At 46.1% G+C, this 23,581-nt stretch overlaps 1 long non-coding RNA gene and 1 pseudogene across 1 annotated transcript; one reads left to right on the top strand and one right to left on the bottom strand.

Annotated features, from left to right (window-relative positions):
• Window positions 1-9,867: 9,867 nt before the first annotated feature.
• On the bottom strand, window positions 9,868-10,270 carry LOC100411667 (small ribosomal subunit protein uS8 pseudogene; annotated as a pseudogene).
• Window positions 10,271-18,430: 8,160 nt separating this feature from the next.
• LOC128928563 (uncharacterized) lies at window positions 18,431-22,604 on the top strand. Its single transcript, XR_008473835.2, has 3 exons — window positions 18,431-21,065; window positions 21,693-21,891; window positions 22,032-22,604. It is a non-coding gene; the product is annotated as an uncharacterized LOC128928563 (long non-coding RNA).
• Window positions 22,605-23,581: the final 977 nt, after the last annotated feature.

Here is a 23,581-nt window from a genome sequence, read left to right as displayed (position 1 = left end):
CAAGGAAGGGTTTTGATTGGTTTGTATATGTTTCTTTGGACAAGAAACCATAGCTTAGAGCAGAAAAATCAAGACAATCATGCAGGTATGCCACAATGAGAAGGAACCACAGAAAGAAATAGGAGTGATTTTAAGAGAGAGAGAGACACCAGGACACAGAGAAATGCAAAGAAAAAAAAAAGATATTGCTAGAGAGAAGAGGAAGAGTTTAAATGGTTTGATTCCCATTCCTCATGGCTTAAGATGAGCCACTACTTTATAATGTGCTTTGCTAGATGCACATCCCCAGCAAGTGGCATGGATAGAACAGCTGTCTCTCCCAGGAGACTGGGCATCTAGTCCCAGCCCTGCTACTAACTAGCTGAATAACTATGCAAGTTATTTCATCTCTCAAAGCATCAGTTTCCTCATTTGGAAAAATCAGGGAGAGAAGCAGGTGATCTCTAAGATACCATCCAGTGTTAACTTTCCAGGATTCTCTTTCTTTCTGCTAAACAGGCACTTTTCTGCAAGTTAAAGTGGAACTTTTGCAGTACCAATAATTCTTAGATATTGAGCTGCTCTATTTATTTGTGATTGTTAATTTCAAGCTCCTGGGCTGTGATGGGCTGGTGGGAACTGACTGATAGAGTTTCTACTTTCCCTTGCTAAATTAGTTCCCTAAGAAAGCAGGACTGTGAGCTGTCGGTAAACCTCCCTACTTCTAGAGAAAGAAAACCGTAAATGAAGGAAGGAAAGGATTACTCGTATCGAGGCTTCTGAGGGAGGAATCAGTGGGAGCATTGATGGCAGAGGGATGGCCAAAAAAGTTTTTGCAGGGGAAGAACTTCAAGTTCCTTTAAATTTGTGTATTATTTATTTATTTATATTTTATTTTATTTTTTTGGAGACAGGGTCTTGTTCTGTTGCCCATGCTGGGGTGCAGTGACATGATCATGGCTCACTGCAGCCTTGAGTTCCTGGGCTCAATCGATCCCCCCGCCTCAGCCTCCCAAGTAGCTGGGACTATAGGCAAATGCCACCATGCCCAGCTAATTTTTGTACTTTTTATAGAGGTGGGGTTTCACTCTGTTGCCCAGGCTGGCCTTGAACCCCTGAGCTTAAGCAATCTGCCTATTTCAGCCTCCCAAAATGTTGGGATTATAGGTGTGAGCCACTGTGCCCGGCCAAAACCAATATTTACTGAGCACCTACTATGTGAGAAGTATTGTGCTACATATTGTGAATGGGTATAAAAAAGGAGAAAACATACTCCCTTGTTTACATAAATTTAAAATCAGTAAGAAAGACATGTACACATGTAACTATAATATTAGCAGTATTTAGTAGGCTATATGAGTAAAAGGAATTGAGGAAGGAGTATAACTTCCAGCTAGAATAATCAAGGGGAAAACATAATTAAAGTAGGTTTTTTCCTTCTTTTAAGAAAACCTACTAGGCATGTGGCTCATGCCTGTAAGCTCAGCACTTTGGCAAGCTGAGGCAGGCAGATTGCATTAGCCTAAGAGTTTGAGACTAGCCTGGGCAACATAGTAAGACCCCATCTCTACAAAAAATAAAAACCAAAACATTTGAAAAAAGAAAATTATGAAACATTTGAATCACATAAAATAATGCAAGTAATTTATATCCATTTATTCAACACATAGTTTTTGAGTATCTACTATGAACTAGGCACTGTTCTTGGTGTTAAGGAAACAGGCATGAACAAAGCAAGACAACGTTTCCAGAACTGTCATTTTATGTAAACTAGGAAGCATAGTAATAAAATGGGCACCCATTAAACCACTCCCTAATTTTTTTTTTTAGATGAAGTTTCACTCTTGTCACCCATACTGGAGTGCAATGGCATGATCTTGGCTCACAGCAACCTCCACCTCCTGGGTTCAAGCAATTCTTCTGCCTCAGCCTCCCACATAGCTGGGATTACAGGTGTACACCACTACACCAGGCTAATTTTGTATTTTTAGTAGAGACAGAGTTTCATCATGTTGGTCAGGCCAGTCTTGAACTCTTGACCTCAGGTGATCCACCAGCGTTGGCCTCCCAAAGTGCTGGGATAACAGGCATGAGCCACCACACCCAGCAGCATGCCCTAATTTAAGAAAACAAATACAAAACCTAAAAACAAAAAACCAAGGCCAGGTGTGGTGGCTCATATCTGTAATCCTAGCACTTTGGGAGTTTGAGTCAGGTGGATCATTTGAGGTCAGGAGTTTGAAACCAGCCTGGCCAACATGGTGAAAACCCATCTTTACAGAATATACAAAAATTAGCCAGATGTGGTGGTGGGCGAGAATCATTTGAGCCCGGGAAGTGGAGGTTGCAGTGAACACAGATCAGGCCATTGCACTCCAGCCTGGGTGACAGAGTGAGACTCCATCTCAAAGAAATAATAAATAAATCAAGTAATTACCAATACTACTGAAGGGTCCCATGTGCTTCTTTTCTGTGCTAATCCCTGAATCTTATATTAACCATTTCCTGGTTTTTCTTCATATTTAAAACAATTAAAAACATTTTTTTAGAGACAGAGTCTCACTGTGTTGCCCAGGCTGGAGTGCAGTGGCTATTCACAGGCGCGATCCCGCTACTGATCAGCACAGGAGTTTTGACCTGCTCTGTCTCCGACCTGGGCCAGTTTACCCCTCCTTAGGCAACCTGGTGGTCCCCTGCTCCTGGGAGGTCACCATATTGATGCTGAACTTAGTGCGGACACCCGCTCAGCATAGCCCACTATAGCCCAGAACTCCTGGGCTCAAGTGATCCTTCAGCCTCAGCCTCCCGAGTAGCTGGGACTACAGGCAGTGCCACCGCATCCAGCCTTCATGTATTTTTTTAACATATATTATTTATTTTGTCCTTCCTCCTTTAAAAAAAAATTTTATGAGTGATATAATACCTGTTTGTAGACATCTTTGACTTGCCCTTTTCATTCAACATTATTCAACACTACGTTTCATCTATGTTGTTGTATGTAGCTGTAGTTTATTCATTTTCACTGATGTATAGCCACCCACCAATTTATTGACAAATTCTCCTGTTAATGAAAATTTGGGTTTGTTTTCATCTTTTTGCTATTTCAGACAATACTGCTTTGAACATTTCTGAACATGTCTCTATACATGGGCAAGAATTTCTTCAGAGTATATGTATACAAGGGAATTGCTTCAGGTAAGACAGGACATTTAAAAAAACGTAAAAAAGGAAATTGCTGGGTTGTAAGATACGAATATCTTCAACTTTTCTAGAAAACCTCCGTTCATTTTCTAATACTTATGTGCACCAAAGTATATAAGAGTTTTAGTTGGTATCCTGTCCTTGCCGACACTTGGTAGTTGGTCAGTCTATCGGGTATAAAATGGAATTTCACGGCTGGACGCATGGCTCATGCCTGTAATTCCAGCACTCTGGGAGGCCAAAGTGAGTGGATTACAGGTCAGGTGATTGAGACCATCCTGGCCAACATGGTGAAACCTCATCTCTACTAAAAATACAAAAATTAGCTTGTCGTGGTGGCTCGCACCTGTAATCCCAGCTACTTGAGAGGCTGAGGCAGGAGAGTAGCTTGAACCCGGGAGGCAGAGACTGCAGTGAGCTAAGATCATACTACTACACTCCAGTCTGGCAACAGAGTGAGACTCTGCCACAAAAAAAAAAAAAAAAAGAAGGAATTTCATGGTGGTTTGAATTTATATTTCCCTTATTGTCAATGAGGTTGAGTATCTTTTCATATATTAGCCATTAATGCTCTGTCCTCTGTGAAATGCCCAGTCATGTATATCTTTTGCTCATTTTCCTATTGGGTTATTTGTTAACTTCCTATTGATTTTTAGGAATTAACAAATATATGTCCTAGTACTGATCCTTTGTTAATGGCAGTTTGTGGAGGGGTTGGTATTTTAGTAGAGGATTTAATGATGGATGATTTCAGTTCTAGCCCGGTCTTTATTGAGTTGGATTAATTCTCAATTCATTCATCAAATATTTATTGAACGTCTAGGCAGACATCATGCTAAACACTGAGAGTACAAATGTCTCCCACATTTGCCTATTCCTTACCACTTCCAAAATCTAATTTGGTCTAAACCACTGACATCTCTTTCTGGGCCACGACAATACTTCCTAGCTGATCTTCTTGATTCTAATTTGGCCTGGCCACAGTCTATACTCCACAGTGAGTAGCTTAACTGATCTTTAAAATGTAGATCAGCTCAAGCCCATGAGTTTGAGGCTGCAGTGAGCTATGATTGCACTACTGCACTCCAGCCTGTGTAACAAAGCAAGACTCTGTCTCTAAAAAATAAAAGCTAAAGAAAAAAAGGAAAATGTAGATCAGATCTTGCCACTTAAACCCTTCTAACAGGTCAGGCGCGGTGGCTAACCCTTGTAATCCTAGTAATTTGGGAGGCCGAGGTGAGCGGATCATGAGGTCAGGAGATCGAGACCATCCTGGCTAACAAGGTGAAACCCCTTCTCTACTGAAATACAAAAATTAGCTGGGCATGGTGGCGCATGCCTGTAATCCCAGCTACTCAGGAGTCTGAGGCAGAAGAATTGCTTGAACTGGGGAGGCGGAGGTTGCAGTGAGCAGAGATCGCACCACTGCACTCCGGCTTGGGGACAGAGCGAGAATCTGCATCTCAAAAAACAAAAACAAAACAAAACAAAACAAAAAACCCTTCTAATTGTTATATAGTACTTGTAGAAAAAAATTCAAGGGTCCAGCTGCAATAGGCTCCTACTGAACACAGCAAAAGTTTTCTCACTCAGGACCCTTGCCATTCCCTCTGCCTGGAACATTCTTCCCCCAGATTCTGCCTTAGCTGGCTCTCTCATTTCATTTAGGCCTCATCTCTGATATCGCCTCCTCAGCGAGGCCTTTCCTGACTACCCTCTCTAAATAGCCATGACCCTCTCTTCTTTATTCTTTTTTTTTTTTTTTTTGAGACGGAGTTTCGCTCTCGTTACCCAGGCTGGAGTGCAATGGCGCAATCTCGGCTCACCGCTACCTCCGCCTCCTGGGTTCAGGCAATTCTCCTGCCTCAGCCTCCTGAGTAGCTGGGATTACAGGCGCGCGCCACAACGCCCAGCTAATTTTTTTTTGTATTTTTAGTAGAGACGGGGTTTCACCATGTTGACCAGGATGGTCTCGATCTCTTGACCTCGTGATCCACCCGCCTCAGCCTCCCAAAGTGCTGGGATTACAGGCTTGAGCCACCGCGCCCGGCCCTTCTTTATTCTTTTATATTTCCTTATTTTTCTTCTTAGCACTTATACATAGTTTATTTATTTATTTATTTTTGAGACAGAGTTTCACTCTTGTTGTCCAGACTGGAGTGCAATGGCATGATCTCGGCTCACCACAACCTCTGGCTCCCAGGTTCAAGCAATTCTCCTGCCTCAGCCTCCCTGGTAGCTGAGATTACAGGCATGCGCCACCAAGCCCAGCTAATTTTGTATTTTTGGTAGAGATGGGGTTTCTCCATGTTGGTCAGGCTAGTCTGGGACTCCTGACCTCAGGTGATCCACCCACCTCAGCCTCCCAAAGTGCTGGGATTACAGGCATGCGTCACCATGCCCAGCTTTATTTTTATTTTTTATTGCTTTTTCCCTACGAGAAGATAAGCTTCCCTAAGGCAGGGACATTGTTCATCACTGTATCCCCAGCACTTAGAACAGTACATGGCATATACTAGTCTCTCAATAGAAATTTTATGAATGATTGAACAATGAATAAGATAGAGTCCTTGCCCTTAAAAACTTTATAGTCAGCTGGGCACTATATAGGTGGCTCATGCCTATAATCCCAGCACTTTGGGAGGCCAAGGTGGGTGGATCACCTGAGGTCAGGAGTTCAAGACCAGCCTGACCAACATGGAGAAACCCCGTCTCTGCTGAAAATACAAAATTAGCTGGGCGTGGTGGCACATGCCTGTAATCCGAGCTATTTGGGAGGCTGGGGCAGTAGAATTGCTTGAACCTGGGAGGCAGAGGTTGCAATGAGCTGAGATCTCGCCACTGCACTCCAGCCTAGGCAACAAGAGTGAAACTCTGTCTCAAAAAAACCAAACCAAACCAAACAAAACTTTATAGTCTAATAGGGGATATGTAGGATTATTAAATAAAAGACAGATAATTTCAGCACAGAACAACAGTATTAAAAAAGGGGTAAGCAGTGGGTGCTATGGAAATACATAGAATAAACATGCATCACAGTGCTGAGAAGGGGTAGTCAAGGAAGGCTTCTAGAAGGAGGTGACATTTCTGAGAGGCCTAAAACAACTTTATAGGGAGGGAATGGAAGGATGATTCATGGAGTAGGGACAATAAGTACAAAGGCTTGGAAGTGAGGGATTAAGTGATCTCTTCAACAGAGGGCAAGTAATTCAATGTGGCCAGAATGAACAGTTGTGGTGTGGCAAGATGCAGAGGGATGAGACTAGTTGTTGGTAGCTAGATCCTGAAGACTCTTGAGCATCAAGCTAAGCCATCTGGATTTTATCCAGAAAGCAACCAGGAGTCGTTTAAGCAGGACAGTGAGAAATCTCATTCTAGCTCTAGTGTGAAAGACTGATGAGAAAGGGCAGGGCTGGCAGCACAGAGAACAAAAAGGAGGCTGTTGTCAAAATCCAGGTGGGAGACGGTGGTGGCTTGAGCTTGAGGATGATAGTGGGGATGGTGAGAAGTAGGCAGAGCTCAGAGAGCTTTCGAAGGAAGACCTGACAGGCCTCAGTGATTGGCTGGTGTAGGAGATAAAGGAGAAGGGAGAGGTGAAGATGACGCTCACTTTTCTGGCCTGGGTCACTGCGTGGTGCTATTCCGTGACTCTCTCTCAAGCCTAATCCATCTCCACAGGTTTCCTAACCTATGAGCCTACCCTTAAGGCTAACTTTCCTGTAAACTTGGTCCTGTACCCAATCACCCTGCATTTGTCTAACCTTTTCTTTGGGCTCTATTCCCTTTATTTTCTTTTCACTAAATGAAATGGAAACTTCTCTCTAGACAACCCTGGTTCTGTTCTTATCTTTCCAACCTTTCCTGTGTCACTAGGCCCTGGTATATTTGATTCGAATCTCATCAAAGAGCAAGAATCTTTCACAATATCTCTCCACAGACGCTAAAACAAGGTTGTAGCTCAAGGGAGCCACTGTTGAGTACTATAAACAGCCTGAAGACTCCTAGACATATAGGACAGAAGAGTGGCAGGACAAACAGTAAAATGACTACAGGTGGCCGGGTGTGGTGGCTCATGCCTGTAATCCCAGCACCTTGAGGGGCCGAGGTGGGTGGATCACTAGAGACCAGGAGTTAAAAACCTGCCTGGCCAACATGGTGAAACCCTGTCTCTACTAAAAATACAAAAATGAGCTGGGCATGGTGGCAGGGGCCTGTAATTCCAGCTACTCAGGAGGCTGAGGCAATAGAATTGCTTGAACCCAGGAGGCAGAGGTTGTAGTAAGCCGAGATCGTGCCACTGCACTCCAGCCTGGTTGACAGAGTGAGACCCTGTCTCAACAAGAAAGAAAAGGAAATGACTACAAGTATGCACTGTGAGTTAGTTACATTCTCTTTACGTGGGGAATAGCAGGAGAAGTCATGGCAACCATGCAAGGCCAAGGGTGAGAAATCAGCACCCCCTTTTGTAATAAGCTGAAAAGTTTCCAATGAAAAGGTAGATTTGGCAAGCTGTGAGAATGAAGAGGGGAATTGCTGGTGGGCAAGTCTGGGGGCTTTCTAGCCATGAAGAACAGAATGGGAAGGGCAGAAGGAAGAATCAGAGTGCTGTAGTGAGATGAGCAAGCCCACCTCTAATATTTGTGGGGGCTCACAGCAAGAGAAAAATTTAGGCCCTGGTACCAAATGTCTAAATATGTAAAAGTTATAAATCAAAGCTAATAAACCATCAAATAAACATGTTCTACCTTCTTATCTTGGCAAATATATCAATATCAACTGGAAGGTTTATATCTAGAATTCTGGGATTCCTTCAAGCCCCTGTTGGCCTCAGGTTCTCTTCCATTCATGGCTTTGTCCCCCCTGACGAAGGGGCCTCACACGGAGGCGGGTGCTCAATGAGGCCGTACATCTAAAACCCATCTGTACTACAGGCCAACAGGACTAGGGCTGTGCCCCCAGCAGCTCAGTCTGTGCTCTCAGGATATCACCCCCCAGGAAGAGGGTGTGTGCTGTGGCCTTGGAAGGGACTGCTCTGCTCAACAGGGGATTCTGGTAACTGCAGCATGGTCTAGGAGGGGAGCGAAATGAGCTCTGGCTAGACACATCCGCTTGGCCTTAAGTTATCCTCCTTCTGGAGGAGGATGAGACCCTCTTTGTAAAAACAGGTATCAGGCTGGGTGTAGTGGCTCGTGCCTGTAATCCCAGCACTTTGGGAGGCTGAGGCGGGCAGATCACAAGGTCAGGAGATCAAGACCATTCTGGCTAACACGGTGAAACTCTGTCTCTACTAAAAATAGAAAAAAATTTAGCCGGGTGTGGTGGCACATGCCTGTAGTCCCCCAGCTACTCAGGAGGCTGAGGCAGGAGAATTGCTTGAACCTGGGAGGCAGAGGTTGCAGTGAGCCAAGTTCGCGCCATTGCACTGTAGCCTGGGAGACAGAGTGAGACTCCATCTCAAAGAAAAAAAAAAAAGAAGAAAAGAAAATTGAAAACAGGCACCAAAGATAAAGTCCCTCTGGCTAAGTCTAACTCTGAAATCATATAGAGCTAGGTCAAATCTCTATTGTTGTGGTATTTATTTATTCTTCTTTGAACCTGAGCAGGCTCTGTGAGTTTCCATTTCCTTACTTGTAAAATGGGGATAATAATAACTACCTTACAGGGTTATTGTGATAATTAAGCCATTGTGCACAAAGCACCTGGTGTTTAATAACCGCCACTCAGTTCACATTGTTTTCTTCCTGCTCACTACCATGCTTCCCTTAAAGTAACCATGGAGGCTGGGAAAATATATGATTTTTTTTTTAATATAAGGCTATCCGGCAGATGCGAGTCTAAGAAAAAGGAATTTATATAGAAGACAATAATGATCGAGGCAGTAATAATCCTAGCTCAGCCTGGAACCATGTGGGAGAAAGAGGGAGAGTGAGTTATTTTGTATGCAGATAAATGAGAAGTGGTAATGGTGTAATTGCTTTTACAATCTGTTTGTTTTGCTGAGGGTAGCAGCTGGTTACTGTTTTGATTCTTGGTTTTCATGTTAAGACAGAGGGAGAAAAGGTGTGAATAATCCAAAATAAAAGAACATCCAAACATCCTTCCTTGGTGACTAGAACACAATCAGAGAAACACATGGTTGCAAACACGTATGTTTCTGGCTGGCTTATTTTTTGTATTTTCAGTAGAAACAGGCTTTCATCATGTTAGCCAGGCTGGTCTAGAACTCCTGACTTCAGGTGATCCGCCCACCTTGGCTTTCCAAAATACTGGGATTACAGGGGTAAGCCACCGTGCCTGGCCCCGTCTTTTATTTAATTTAACTTTATTTATTTATTTATTTGTTTGTTTTTGAGATGGAATATCATTCTGTCACCTAGGCTGGAGTGCAGTGGCACGATTTTGGCTCACTGCAACCTCTGCCTCCCGGGTTCAAGCAATTCTCCTGCCTCGGTCTCCCAGGTAGCTGGGATTACAGGAACATGCCGCCATGCCCGGCTAATTTTTGTATTTTTAGTAGAGATGGGTTTCACCATGTTGGTCAGGCTCATCTTGAACTCGTGGCCTTGGGTGATCCACCTGCCTCGGCCTCCCAAAATGTTGGAATTACAGGCATGAGCTACTGCACCCAGCCCTTGTTTGTTTATTTATTTATTTTTCAGAGTCCATGAGGCATTTTATTTGTATATGTATTACATTCCTAGAAAAAGAATCCCAGGATTTTCCCTCCTGTGTGTTTTTGTCTTGCTTCTTCATGGTCCATGATGCCAGCTGAGGTTGTCAGTACCATGAAACTGAACTAGCGGGCGGGAAGCAGATTATTCTGCTATTTTTCTAGGTCTTTGAGTTGCACATCAAATCTGGGGCTGATCACTCCACACTTGTTTAGCTTGCGTGTGAGGTTCACAACAATTTTCCCAGCTCTGTGATCATCAGTGATGTCAAATTCACCAATGTAACCATGCTCCATCATCACAGTGAGAAACCGGATGATGACTTTGGAGCATGGCCTAATAAGCACCTGGTGTTTGTCTTTCTTTTCAGCATTGTTGATGCTCTTGAGAGCATCAGCCAAGACATTCATGTGCACCATTGCGGCATGCGGAAAGATGGCAGAAAGAGCTATTTATTTATTTTAAGACAGGGTCTCACTCTGTCATCCTGGCTGGAGTACACTGCACAATGTCAGCTCACTGTAGCCTCTGCCTCCAGGGCTCAATCAATCCTCCCACCTCAGCCTTCCAAGTAGCTGCACCACCATGCCTGGCTAATTTTTAAATGTTTTTATAGAGACAGGGTTTCACCATGTTGCCCAGGCTGGTTTTGAACACCTGGGCTCAAGTGATTGGCCTGCCTTTGCCTCCTAAAGTGTTGAGGTTACAGATGTGAGCCACTGTGTCCAGCCTGTATTCTCTCTTTTAAACACAGGCACTGAACCTCTGATTAAGTTAGTTTAGTCACTGTCCCTGAACATGTTCAGATTCTTACCACAGCCTGTCACTCTTGCTCGGCTTGCAGCTGGATGTCTTCTCTCTCCTTCTCAGCCATTCCAAATTCTATTCTTGTTGTTGTTGTCGTTGTTGTTTTGAGATGAAGTCTTGCTCTATTGCCCAAGCTGGAGTGCAGTGACTCAATCTCTGTTCACTGCAACCTCTACCTCCTGGGTTCAAGCAATTCTCCTGCCTCAGCCTCACTAGTAGCTGGGATTACAGGTGCCTGCTGTAACGCCTGGCTAATTTTTGTATTTTTAGTAGAGATGGGGTTTCGCCATGTTGGCCAGGCTGGTTTCCTGACCTCAGGTGACCCACCCACCTCAGCTTCTGAAAGTGCTGGGGTTACAGGCATGAGCCACCGTGCCCAGTCCCAAATTCTACTCTTTATTTTAGGCCCACTCCTTCCATGTTAGATTCCTTGCCTGCTGCCTTCCACCCTTACCTTGAGCTCTTCCGTGTCTGTGTCACCTAGAACTTACGTATGTCTTAATATGTTCACTGTCTTATATTGTTCTCTTTCTCTTACATGTGTGCAAATCTTATCTCACAAACTAGGATTTTAGCTTATCAAGGGAAGGAATTATATTTCTTATTCTCTAAAATTTCTGTTGGTGTCTGTGTATTCATTCAACATACATTTATGAAGTTCTCATGTGCAGCCAAGGGTGGTGGCTCATGCCTGTAATCCTAGCACTTCGGGAGGCTGAGGCAAGAGGATCACTTGAAGCCAGGAGTTTGAGACTAGGCCATGCAACATAGCAAGCTCCTGTCTCTATTATATTAAAAAATTTTTTTTATGTGTCTGAACTGTTCTAGGTGCTAGGGATACAAAGGTTTTAATGGGGGAGGGTGTGGTGGCTCATGCCTGTAATCCCAGGACTTTGGGAGGCTGAGATGGAAGGATCACTTGAGGTGAGGAGTTTGACACCAACCTGGATAACATAGTGAGACCCTACCCTGTATCTTTTTAAAAAATAATTTAGGCTGGGTGTGGTGGCTCACGCCTGTAATCGCAGCATTTTGGGAGGCTGAGGCAGGTGGATCACAAGGTCAGGAGTTCAAGACCAGCCTGGCCAACATGGTGAAACCCCAACTCTATTAAAAATACAAAAATTAGCCAGTCATGGTGGTGCGTGCCTGTAATCTCAGCTACTCAGGAGGCTGAGGCAGGGAATTGTTTGAACCCAGGAGGCAGAAGTTGCAGTGAGCCAAGATTGTGCCACTGCACTCCAGCCTGGGTGACAGAGCAAGACTCTGTCTCAAAAGAAAATAATAATTTAAATTAAAAGTTTAAAAAAGATTATATATATGTCACTGGAGTAGCTAATAATGTAATGGACTCATGGTTTGATAACTGCCTATAAAAGTGTTAAGCACATAACGGGACTCCACTACAGGTTTGATGGATTGACAAATCATGCTGCTTTTCCAATAAGCATCCAATGAATGGAAATTAATTAATGAGACAACTGAATAACAAGCTACTGATACGGCTGTTCCAGGTGTACCTCTCCTGTATGAACTTAGATCTAGCTGTCTTAACGGCGTAAGAATGATTTGAGAGGAGAAGTGGTCTTTAGTCACCAAAGCAGAGAGCCTACTGTCTTTTCAAGGCAGTGCCCACTCCTTTCCTTAGAGACTTGTGATTAAATCAGAAGCATTTTACAGGCATGGCGAATACCTTTTGCCAGTTGTGTCATTCAGGTTGGTCAATTATGAGAACTATGTCTATTATCATAATGAAAACAGCTATAATCGAACACTTATTCTATGTTAGACATTGTGCTGATTTCTTTTTTCTTTAACAGATGGAGTCTCACTCTGTCATCCAGGCTAGAGTCCAGTGGCACGATCTCAGCTTACTGCAACCTCCACCTCCCAGGTTCAAGTGATTCTCCTACCTCAGCCTCCTGAGGAGCTGGGATTACAGATGTATGCCACCATGCCTGGCTAATTGTTGTATTTTTAGTAGAGATAGGGTTTCACCACATTGGCCAGGCTGATCTCAAACTCCTGACCTCAGGTAATCCACCTGCCTTGGCCTCCCAAAGTGCAGGAATTACAGACGTGAGCCACTGTGCATGGCCTGATTTCTTTGCATTAATATGTAAATCCTAACCATAACCCTGTGAGTGGGTACTATTATTATTCCTACTTTACTGAAGAGGGAACCAAGACACAACTAGTAAGTAGAGAAGCTGTATTTGAACCCAGGAAGTCTGATTCCATACTGTGCTGTCTATACAAGAAACTAGGAGAGTGGAGAACTGAGTTTTTGAGGTGGCCCTGCCATTCACTCACTGTGTGAGCTGCAGAAGTCATTTCGGCTCTCAGGTCTTCAGCCCCTTCTGGTCACATAGGGACAGCCGCAGACTTGAAGTTAATTCTTCTGAATTCAAGGCCTGTGCTCTTTCCAGCAGCCTCAGCTACCTCAATCAGGTGGTGGTGATTCTTTAAATATCTTTCTGAGCCGGGTGCAGTGGCTCATTCCTGTAATCCCAGTACCTTGGGAGGCTGAGGTGGATGGATCACCTGAGGTAGGGAGTTCGAGACCAGCCTGACCAACATTGTGAAACTCCATCTCTACTAAAAATACAAAAATTAGCTGGATGTGGTGGTGGGTGCCTGTAATCCCTGCTACTTAGGAGGCTAAGGCAGGAGAATCACTAGAACACGGGATGTGGAAGTTGCAATGAGCTGAGATTGTGCCATTGCACTCCAGCCTGGGGGACAGAGGGAGACTCCATCTCAAAAAAAAAAAAAAAAAAGAAAGAAAGAAAAAATCTCATATTTCTTTTCTCTTTTCTTTTCTTTCTTTTTTTTTTTAACATGAACAATTATACTGCAGAAAAATCTTTTCTTTCATCTCCCTTTGGTATCAGGGGCAGCCTGTAGTGTTGTCATTTACAAGATGGGTATCCTTTTTTTTTTTTTCTGAGATGGAGTCTCATTTTGTCACCCAGTCTGGACTGCAGTGGTGAAATGCTGGTTTACTGCAACCTCCACCTCCCAGGTTCAAGTAGTTCTTCTGTCTCAGCCTGCTGAGTAGCTAGGACTATAGGCATGTACCACTATGTCTGGCTAATTTTTATATATTTAGTGGGGAAGAGGTTTCACTATGTTGGCCAGGCTGGTCTTGAACTTCTGACCTTAAGTGAATGGCCCACTTCCACCTCCCAAAGTGCTGGGATTACAGGTGTGAGCCACCATGCCCAGCCAGGTGTCCTTTTTTGAGATTTTGTGTGAAGACTTTGATGGCTTCATGAAAGTCTTGGCTGATGGGGAGTATAGAGAGAGCTGCCAAAGAAGGACCTCTGATGGTAATTTCTTCCTGCGACACCATTCCTCAGTGCTAGGTTTGTTAATTAACTATTATTATTGTTATAGAGTCAGGGTCTTGCTCTGTTGTCTAGGCTGGAGTGAGTGGTGCCATCATAACTCACTGCAGCCTCTACCTCCTGAGCTCAAGCCATCCTCCCACCTTGGCTTTCCAAGTAGCTGGGAATACCGGCATGCACCATTGATATGGTTTGATTCTGTGTCCCCACCCAAATATCATCCTGAATTGTAATCCCCATGGAGGAACCTGGTGGAAGGTGATTGGTTTCCCCCATGCTGTTCTTGTGATAGCGATTTCTCATAAGGTCTGATGGTTTAAAGGTGTGCGGCAGGATGGGTGCTGTGGCTCACGCCGGTAATTCTAGCACTTTGGGAGGCCAAGGCGGGTGGATTACAAGGTCAGGAGTTTGAGACCAGCCTGACCTGCATGGTGAAACCCTGTCTCTACTAAAAATACAAAAATTAGCTGGGTGTGGTGGTGGGCACCTGTAATTTCAGCTACTTAGGAGACTGAGGTAGGAGAATTGCTTAAACCCAGGAGGCAGAGGCTGCAGTGAGCCAAGATTGTGCCATTGCACTCCAGCCCTGGCAACAGTGCGAGACTCTGTCTTAAAAAAAAGAAAAAGAAAAAAGTGTGTGGCTTTCTTTGCTTTCTGTCTCTCCTGCTGCCATGTAAGACATGCCTTGCTTCCCCTTCACCTTCCACAATGATTGCAAGTTTCCTGAGGCCTCACCAGCTATGCAGAACTGTGAGTCAAATAAACCACTTTTGTTTATAAATTACCCAGTCTCAGGTACTTCTTCACAGCAGTGTGAAAATGGACTAATACAAACACCATGCCTGGCTAGTTTTTTTATTTTAGTAGAGACAGGGTCTTTCTTGCTGTTTTGTCCAGGTTTGTCTCAAACTCCTAGGCTCAAATGATCCTCCTGCTGGAATTACAGGCAGGAGCCACTGCACGTGTCCCATTTCTAGGTTTATATATATACTTTCACTGTTCTAAAGGTATATTGGCACAATTTCTAGGTTTAAATGAGAACATTTCCCGGTATACTGAATGCTTGCTATCAAGAGTTAATTCACAGGGCACATAACCAAAACCAGGCTATGACTAAAAGGCAGGGGGTGGGTCCAATTTTTTTTTTTTTTTAAGAGACATGGTCTTACTCTGTTGCCCAGGCTGAAGTGTAGTGGCACAATCATAGCTCACTGCAACCTTGAACTCCTGGGCTCAAGTGAGCCTCCCGCCTCAGCCCCCTAGTATCTAGAACTGCTAGAGATGGGGGTCTCACTGTGTTGCCCAGGCTGTTCTCAAACTCATGACCTCAAATGATCCTCTGGACTTGACCTCCCAAAGTGTTGGGATTATAGGTGTGAGCCACTGTGCCTGCCTTGCCTTTCTTTTTTTATTATTTTTATTTTGATTTTGAGGGGTCTGCCATCCACAGGCCCCTTCCTCCACACACAGCCTTCCCAACTCTCCCTCTATCATCTCCTCTATAGGTCTCTTTCTGTTGCTCAGGCTAGAGTACAGTGGCACAATCATGACTCACTACAGCCTCGACCTACTGGGCTCAAGTGGTCCTTCCACCTCAGCATTCCAAGCAGCTAGGACTACAGGTATGTGCCACCATGCCCAGCTAATTTTTTTATTTTATAGAGACAGGCTCTTGCTATGTTTCCCAGGCTGGTCTTGAACTCCTGGCCTCAGGTGATCCTCCTGCCTTGTCTTCCCAAAGTAGTGGTATTACAGGCCTGAGCCACCATGCCCAGTCCCTAATTCCTTTTTGAGTGGATAGTTGGATCAATATCATTAACAGACTGAGACCAAGTAACAAGAAAGAGTAGGCAAAGGCTGACTTCTTTGAGGAGCCTCCACATAGAAACAAAAGCTGCTTAAATCCTCCACTGTGTCCCTTCATAGATGGAATTTTGCCTCCTACATATGGAGACAAAGGATGATAATTATCTGAACATGAGCATGTTTGGCTTGCTTCAGTTAGTGTTTTAAATTGTTGTGCTTAGGGCAGGCATGGTGGCTTACGCCTGTAATCCCAACACTTTGGGAGGCCAAGGTGGGCGGATCACCTGAAGGTCAGGAGTTTGAGACCAGCATGCCTAACACGGTGAAACCCCTTCTCTACCAAAAATACAAAAATTAGCTGAGTGTGGTGGCAGGTGCCTGTAATTCCAGCTACTTGGGAGGCTGAGGCAGGAGAATCATTTGAACCTGGGAGGCAGAGATTGCAGTGAGCCAAGATCCCGTGACAGCACTCCAGTCTGGGTGACCGAGTGAGACTCCATCTCAAAAGAATACAATTAAAAAAATAGTTGTGCTTAAATAAAAATTGGTTTGCTGTACTCCTCATGTTGTTGTTTGACTCAGCTCTCTTTCCTTAGTTTCCCTTGCCTGTGTGTCAAGGGTAGCGGTGTGTTCTGCTCTCATCAGGTATTTAATGAAAATACCTTTACAAATATATTACATACACATGCACACTGACCCCAAACTGCTGGTTCCCAGGCCCTCAGCTGCAGCCTGACATAGAAGTAGATGCTTCAGAATTTCAGCCCAGGGACTGGCTGCAGCCTCCACTGGGCCTGCTGTTGTCCTTCTGTAAGGCTGCTTTTCCACCAGGCAGCCTGGCAAGATGTCCTTTTGTCTCTGCTCTCATCACCTTCCCTGGCTTCCAAGTGTATTTTGTGATTTTTCAGAATTATTTACATGGTTCTCCCTGTATGTTTTTTTTTTTTTTTAAGACAGAGTTTCACTCTTGTTCCCCAGGCTGGAGTGCAATGGAGGGATATGGTCTCACCGCAACCTCCACCTCTTGAGTTCAAGCGATTCTCCTGCCTCAGCCTCCTGAGTAGCTGGGATTACAGGTGTGCACCACCATGCCCAGCTAAATTTTGTATTTTTTAAATACAGAGACAGGGTTTCTCCATGTTGGTGAGGCTGGTCTTAAACTCCTGATCTCAGGTGATCCACCTGCCTTGGCCTCCCAAAGTGTTGGGATTACAGGAGTGAGCCACCATGCCCGGCCATGCTTTTTTTTTTTTTCCTTCTTCTTCTTTTTTTTACCTTCTCCATTCTTGTGTAAAATTCTATAGAGATCAGGGAGGGAAACCTACCATCTCTCTCTCTCTCTCCGCCTTCAGCCCTTTTCTCTCTGACACACACACACACACACACACACACACACACACACACACAGTGGCAGGCAGACTTCATCTCTTCCCTGACTTTGCCGTGCCCCCAAATAGCAAATCAAGGTCACTCCCCTTTTAGGAGATGGGTCCCTCCTTTTGATGCATTCACCCTCGCTGAAGGGCGGAAATTCTGAAGCATCTACTTCTGTGTCAGGCTGCCGCTGAGGGCCTGGGGACCAAATGTTTGGGGTCAGTGTGTGTGTGTATGTCATGTATTTGTAAAGGTATTTTCCTTAAGCAGAAGGTAGCTGTGATTGTAGGTTAGAATTCTAAATGTGAGTGTGGGGGGGAGTTGGGGAGTGAGGAAAAAAAGTCCTGTTGTGACCTTTGGGGACGGGGAGTCCAAGAGAAGTCTTGGTCCTTGCCTTTCTGGGAACACTCAGTCTTTGTGGGGAAAACTCCAGGTCAGATGAAGTGAACCAGAAGGAACAATGCAATTCTTCACAAACCAACATATAAATACTTGCAAGTTAAGTCACGCAGGGACACTGGTCAGCTTCAAAAGGAGAGCGGAATTGGGAAAGGAGTCGGCAGAATTGAGAGAGGAGAATTTGGGAAAGCTTTTCGGTGAGAGCGGTGCCTTGAGAGGTGGGCTGGGAACCGTCGCTGAGAATAAGGCACAGGTCAGCCCCCTTTCCCCGCGTCTCCTCCTTGTAAACCCCCAGCCGAGGCGAGCTGGATGAAGCGCTCCCTGGGCAGGCCTGGCTCTCCGTGTCCCTCCAGCACCTGACCCCGCCGGCTCTCACAGACCCCTTCCTCCACGCCCACTCCTCCCGGCTCTCCCGCTATAATCTCCTGACATCTCTTCAAATCCAATTATCGAATTAATTGACGTGCGAACCGAGAGGCAAACAGAAAGGGGCGGCAAACACCGGGCGGCTCAGATTTATCCTCCGGCCTCCGCAGGGCCCAGCCGGACGAGATTTACTGGTCGTCGAACACGGCGACAGTTCAAACCTTTGATTAATCATGTTTTTCTGCCGGCCCCATAATTTAGTTGCTCTCTTTCCCTCCCTGCCTTTTTTTATCAGTGGAAACAGAGACGGAGTCCTCATCAGCTTCAATTACAAATATTAAGGCCCCGGACAGCACTTTGACAGAGAGGCGGCCAGCATCCCCCTTCGTCCCGCCCCCCTAAATCATCCCCGAATTAACATCACAATCGGCTGCTGGCGCGAGTTCAGATTTAAATGGTGGCATATTGTTCGCGGACGGTCTAGCTGAGACCCGCGCGCTCGCAGCTCCCGCGGCGGGCCCCGCCTCTGCCCCCGCCGGCACCTGCGGCCTCCCGGGAGGCTGTGACTCAGGAGCCGCGGGAGGCTCCGGGCCCTGTCTCCAGCAGGGGGATGCAGGCAAGGGCGCGCTGGGGCGGGGGCGGGCGCGCTGCAGAGAGGGGTCGGGTATGGGGCGAGTCAGGAAGAGGAAGAGGAACCGCAGATGCCAGGTGGCGGGAGAGGGGCTGGGGCTGCGAGGAGACAGGTGCGTTTGGTCAGGATTGTGGGTTAGGAGGGGGGAACCCGCTTTCTGCAAATTAGGTGCAAACGAAGGCTCAGAATGAGTGGATTTGGGAATGCCACTACACAGACCTTTGGGTCTGGTATTTTGACCCCTCGCTGGCTCTGCAGGAGGTCGGGAGATCTCTTGCTCCTTGAGTCATGCGATATGAAGGAAGAGTGGAGCAAGATTTCTCCATTTCCTGATCATGTTAGAGAAAACTGGTCTTAAACTACAGCGGGAGGGCTTGAAGACAGCCTTCTGGAAGACCTGGGGTGAGGTTCAAATACCTCCCCTCCCTGCCCCCGGGAGGCTTTCGGACTAAAGAACCTCGAGATAGCCAGATTTCTCCGAAGGCTTTTGGGGGGACATATATAGAAAAGGAGAGTCATTCTCCCGACCCTATCAATCCTTTGAGAATGAAGGAGCTCAGGAAGAAACGTGTCAATCCAGGAGTCTAGGTTTCCAGCTATTTTCCTATTCACCTGTCTCATCCCTCTTGACCGCATCAATCTCCAGACCCGATTTCTGCCTAGCAACATTACAACCAATCAAGATACAATTAAACCTGTCAGTTCGGCTCATCCTTAACTGGGATTGGCTGCTAGCACTATGCACATCCCAAGTTTTCATTGGCTGATGGCCACCTGTATGGAAATGAGAATTACCCGGGACTCAGGCCCTTCTCAGCAGTGCGGACCTGTGGCTTACTGTGCTGAAACCTGCAAGGTCGGAGCCGAGACTCCTGGGCTTGCTTTTTGTCCTGCCTTTCTTCTCTTCCTCAAAGGAGATCTCTTGAACATTCCCTTTTCCCTCTGCGCCCCTGCCTAGGGCCTAGTCTGAAAGGAATGCGACCAAAAAACCAGAAATAATGCGGATCTGCACGTTTTCTGCATCTTCTTTGCATTCTCTAGGTTCAAGATTTTGCCCCTTCCCTCCAATGCCGCCACTGTTCTAGCCCCTTCCACGTCCATCTAAAGGGCGGTTTCTCTCCGTGTGAAGTTCCTCCGTCCCTGCCCCGGGTTTGCCAAAATCCTCCCTTCCGGCTCAGCTTCCTCAATTCCCGACCTCCCCCTCCTCCATTTCAAGATCCAGGCATCTCGCACAACAATCCAGTTTAGGAGGGAGTTAGAGGGGGAGAGGACACCCCCCCCAAAAAAAAACCTCCATCCTTTCTCCCCATCCATTTTCTCCGAGGGAGCCGAGTTTGACAGCGAATTCATTCCGAGCGGGGAGGGTGATTTATTCTTCAAATATACCGACAAGTGCGGGCATGATGGAGCCCATTAAAATGTTGGGAGATTGTTTTTATGATTGAAGTCTGTATTACTCCAACCATAAAGAAAGAGAGCAAGGAGTCATTAGCATTTTCATGATGGTGTATTTCTGCTTGTCTCCGCGCCATCACTCATCTTTACTGCCCGTCCCTTTGCTCTCGCGCTGCTACAACGAGGAGAGACTGCAGCCTGAGTTGGGGCTGGGGGTGAGGGGAGACGGGGGCCAGAGATCCGCCCCCCTCCCCACCCCCGCCGCTTTGCCCTTCACGCCAAATCCTCACTCTCCCTTAGACGCAGATCTGGGGTGAGAGGCTGGACACAGAGGTAGTGCCTCGGCTTCCTTCTGCAGCTCCCCCTGCCCCTGAAGGGTAGGAGCAGGGGGTCCTGCCCAAATGGTACTTGGAGATCTGGGCAGGGTGGGGCTGGTGGAGGGATTACACCCCTTTCTTTCTCTGGTTCTTCTCTTCCTGACCTACACTCAGAGCTCTTCAGGATTATCCACATAGGAGTAAATACCGGAATTCCTGGCTGAGTGCCTTGGGTTGCAGACATCAGAGTAGGACAGGACAAGAAGGAGGAGACCCCAAATCCTTGGGTTTGGAAAACTGGGTTGGCAGGAAGTTGGGAGCCTGGACATTTGGTTTCTGTCTCTGCTATCTCCTAAAGGGCCCTTTGACCTTGCTCAGGGATAAGTTCAAACCTCCAGTCTCCACCTTGATTCCCCAGCTCCTGCTCCCTCCTAATTCCTAAATCCTTGACTCGTTCTACACAGTCATTTACAGCCAGACTCTTCGGTATCCCAGGGAATTAATTTATACCCTCCATGCAAATAATGGAGATCAAAATAGGTACTTCCAAGGAATGAACTTGGAGACGGTTATGGGTAAAACACTGCCTCCTGATGCCCGAGGATTATTGGAGTCACCTGTCCTTATCTCTGTCTTCTTTTTTTGAGATGGAGTCTCACTCTGTCTCCCAGGCTGGAGTGCAGTGGCACGATCTCAGCTCAATGCAACCTCTGCCTCCCGGGTTCAAGTGATTCTCCTGCCTCAGCCCCTGGAGTAGCTGGGATTACAGGTGCGCGGTGCCACACCTGGCTAATTTTGTGTGTGAGTGTGTGTGTGTGTGTATTTTTAGTAGAGATGTGGCTTCACCACGTTGGCCAGGCTGGTCTTGAACTTCTGACCTCAAGTGATCCACCCACCTTGGCCTCCCAAAGTGCTGGGATTACAAGCATGAGCCACCGCACCTGGCCTCGTCTCTGTCTTCTGATAACATAAAGAAGCATTCACTCCAGGTTGGGCACAGCCTGCCTGCATATCCTATTGTCCCCTATTTGAGTGGAGGTTGGTTGGCATGTAGGCTAGGTTAAAGGGTGATGGGGAAGAGGAGATAGAAGTAGTGGTGGTGAAGTGGAAGTGGTAGCTAGGAAGACATTAATGGTGATAATAACAATTAGTGGAGCCCTCTCCTGTTGATCTAGTGCTTTCCCATTTTATTTTAATTTATTTGAGATAGAATCTCACTCTGTTACCTAGGCTGGATCAGGACTCACTGCAGCCTCTGGGCTCAAGCAATCCTTCAGTCTTAGCCCCCAGAGTAGCTGGGTCCACAGGTGCATGCCACCACACCTGACTAACTGTGCTTTCCCAATGATGCCTCACAACAACCTGAGAGGTAGGTTTTATGTTCTTTATTTCACAGAAGAAGAAACCAAAGCTCAGGTTGGGAGATACCCAAGGACATTTAGGTGGTAAACTGAAGAATCAAAATCTGAACCTGGACTGTCTTCATCATCTGAAGCTACCTGAGAGGGAGTTCAGGGTCTCTAAAGTAGAAGCCAGGATGACTGTTAGCTCCGTATAGTTCATCTGCTTCATAAGAAAGTGAGGAAGTCTGTCTGGTAAGAAGACCTTAAGAATTTTGAGAGAAATTTTACTAGAAATATTTACCTCATGGTGATTGGGGCTAGGTATTTGGGTAGTTATTACCATTGCTGAGATCTACCTCTCACTCTCTCTCTCTCTCTTTTTTTTTTTTGAGACGGGGTCTCACTATGTTGCCCAGGTTGGAGTGAAGTGGCTATTTACAGGCACGATCCCGCTACTGATCAGCATGAGAGTTTTGACCTGCTCTGTTTCCAACCTGGGCAGGTTCACCCCTCCTTAGGCAACCTGGTGGTCCCCTGCTCCAGGTTGATGCTGAACTGGATGCTAAACATAGGGTGGACACCTGATCGGCATAGTGCACAACAGCCCAGAACTCCTGGATTCAAGCGATCCTTCAGCCTCAGCCTCCCAAGTAGCTGGGACTACAGGCACGTGCCACTACATCCCCGGCTGATCTACCTCTTTCTAACCTGTTAGTGAACATTTATTAAGCATCTACTATGTGTCTTCTTTTGATTGACCACACCCGGCCCTTTCCCCACTTCCCCTACTGAGATGGGTTCCTAATAGTGCTCTCAGGTCCTGGGCAGGGGTAGAGGCCCAGGAGAAAAGGGAGGTATGGAGGTGAGAGCCCCCGATAGCCTGCACAGTGCCCAGAGGCGGCTGCAGCGGTGGCTCTAGATTTATAGCTGCCCCAGCACTGATGTAATAAAAGCAAACGATCCTTTTCTGTACTAATTTCTGTGTAATTAGATCTCTCCTGGCATGGAAAGTGGGGAGTGGGGGTGGCCAGGAGGGGAGGGTGCCAAGGACTCTTCACAAAGTCCTCCTTGGGAGGAGGGACTGCTGGACACACATGGCTTCACATGGGGCAGGTTGGACAGATGGATCTGCATGCACTGTGATGCACACAGGAAAGCAAGGAGGTGGAGGAGCCTTGATGTCAACACACTTGTGCCACGGATGGGGACAGACAAATCTGGGATCCTGCACAAAGATCCTGGAGCCAGAGAATAACTCCTGGCTAGTCTGTACACATAGAAGATATTGAAATCCTCAGAGGAGCTGCATGCAGATTTCCCTGTGCTAAGCTAGATCTTAAGACCCCAGACCCCTGTTCAGAGAGGCATGAACAGCAGAGAATTCCTTCAGATTCATCCACATTTATATCCATAGATACAAAACAATATATACATCTGCTTGCATGAGTACATATACATATACATATATACACTTACTTGCATGAAAGCACATACACACTTCTCTTAACGAAATACAAAAATTACAAAGGAACTCAGCCAATGTTTGTTCTCTCTTCCCATCCTCATTGCTTGCCTACCTCCTATAGGCAGGAAACTGAAGAATAAAAAACAAGTCTTTCCTTCAGTAAGGCTTTCTTTAAAATACTTGTAGTTGGGCCGGGCACGGTGGCTCACACCTGTAATCCCAGCACTTTGTGAGGCTGAGGTGGGCAGATCACCTGATGTTGGGGGTTCAAGACCAGCCTGACCAACATGGAGAAACCCTGTCTCTACTAAAAATACAAAAAATTAGCCAGGCATGGTGGCACATATCTGTAATCCCAGCTACTTGGGAGGCTGAGGCAGGAGAATCACTTGAACCCAGGAGGTGGAGGTTGCAGTGAGCCAAGATCGTGCCATTGCACTCCAGCCTGGGCAACAAAAGTGAAACTCTATCTCAAAA

Source organism: Callithrix jacchus, chromosome 9 (assembly GCF_049354715.1).
Source record: "Callithrix jacchus isolate 240 chromosome 9, calJac240_pri, whole genome shotgun sequence".
Classification (NCBI taxonomy): Eukaryota; Metazoa; Chordata; class Mammalia; order Primates; family Cebidae; genus Callithrix; species Callithrix jacchus.
Note: the sequence above shows the minus strand (reverse complement) of the source record. Positions and strands in the feature narration are given on the sequence as shown.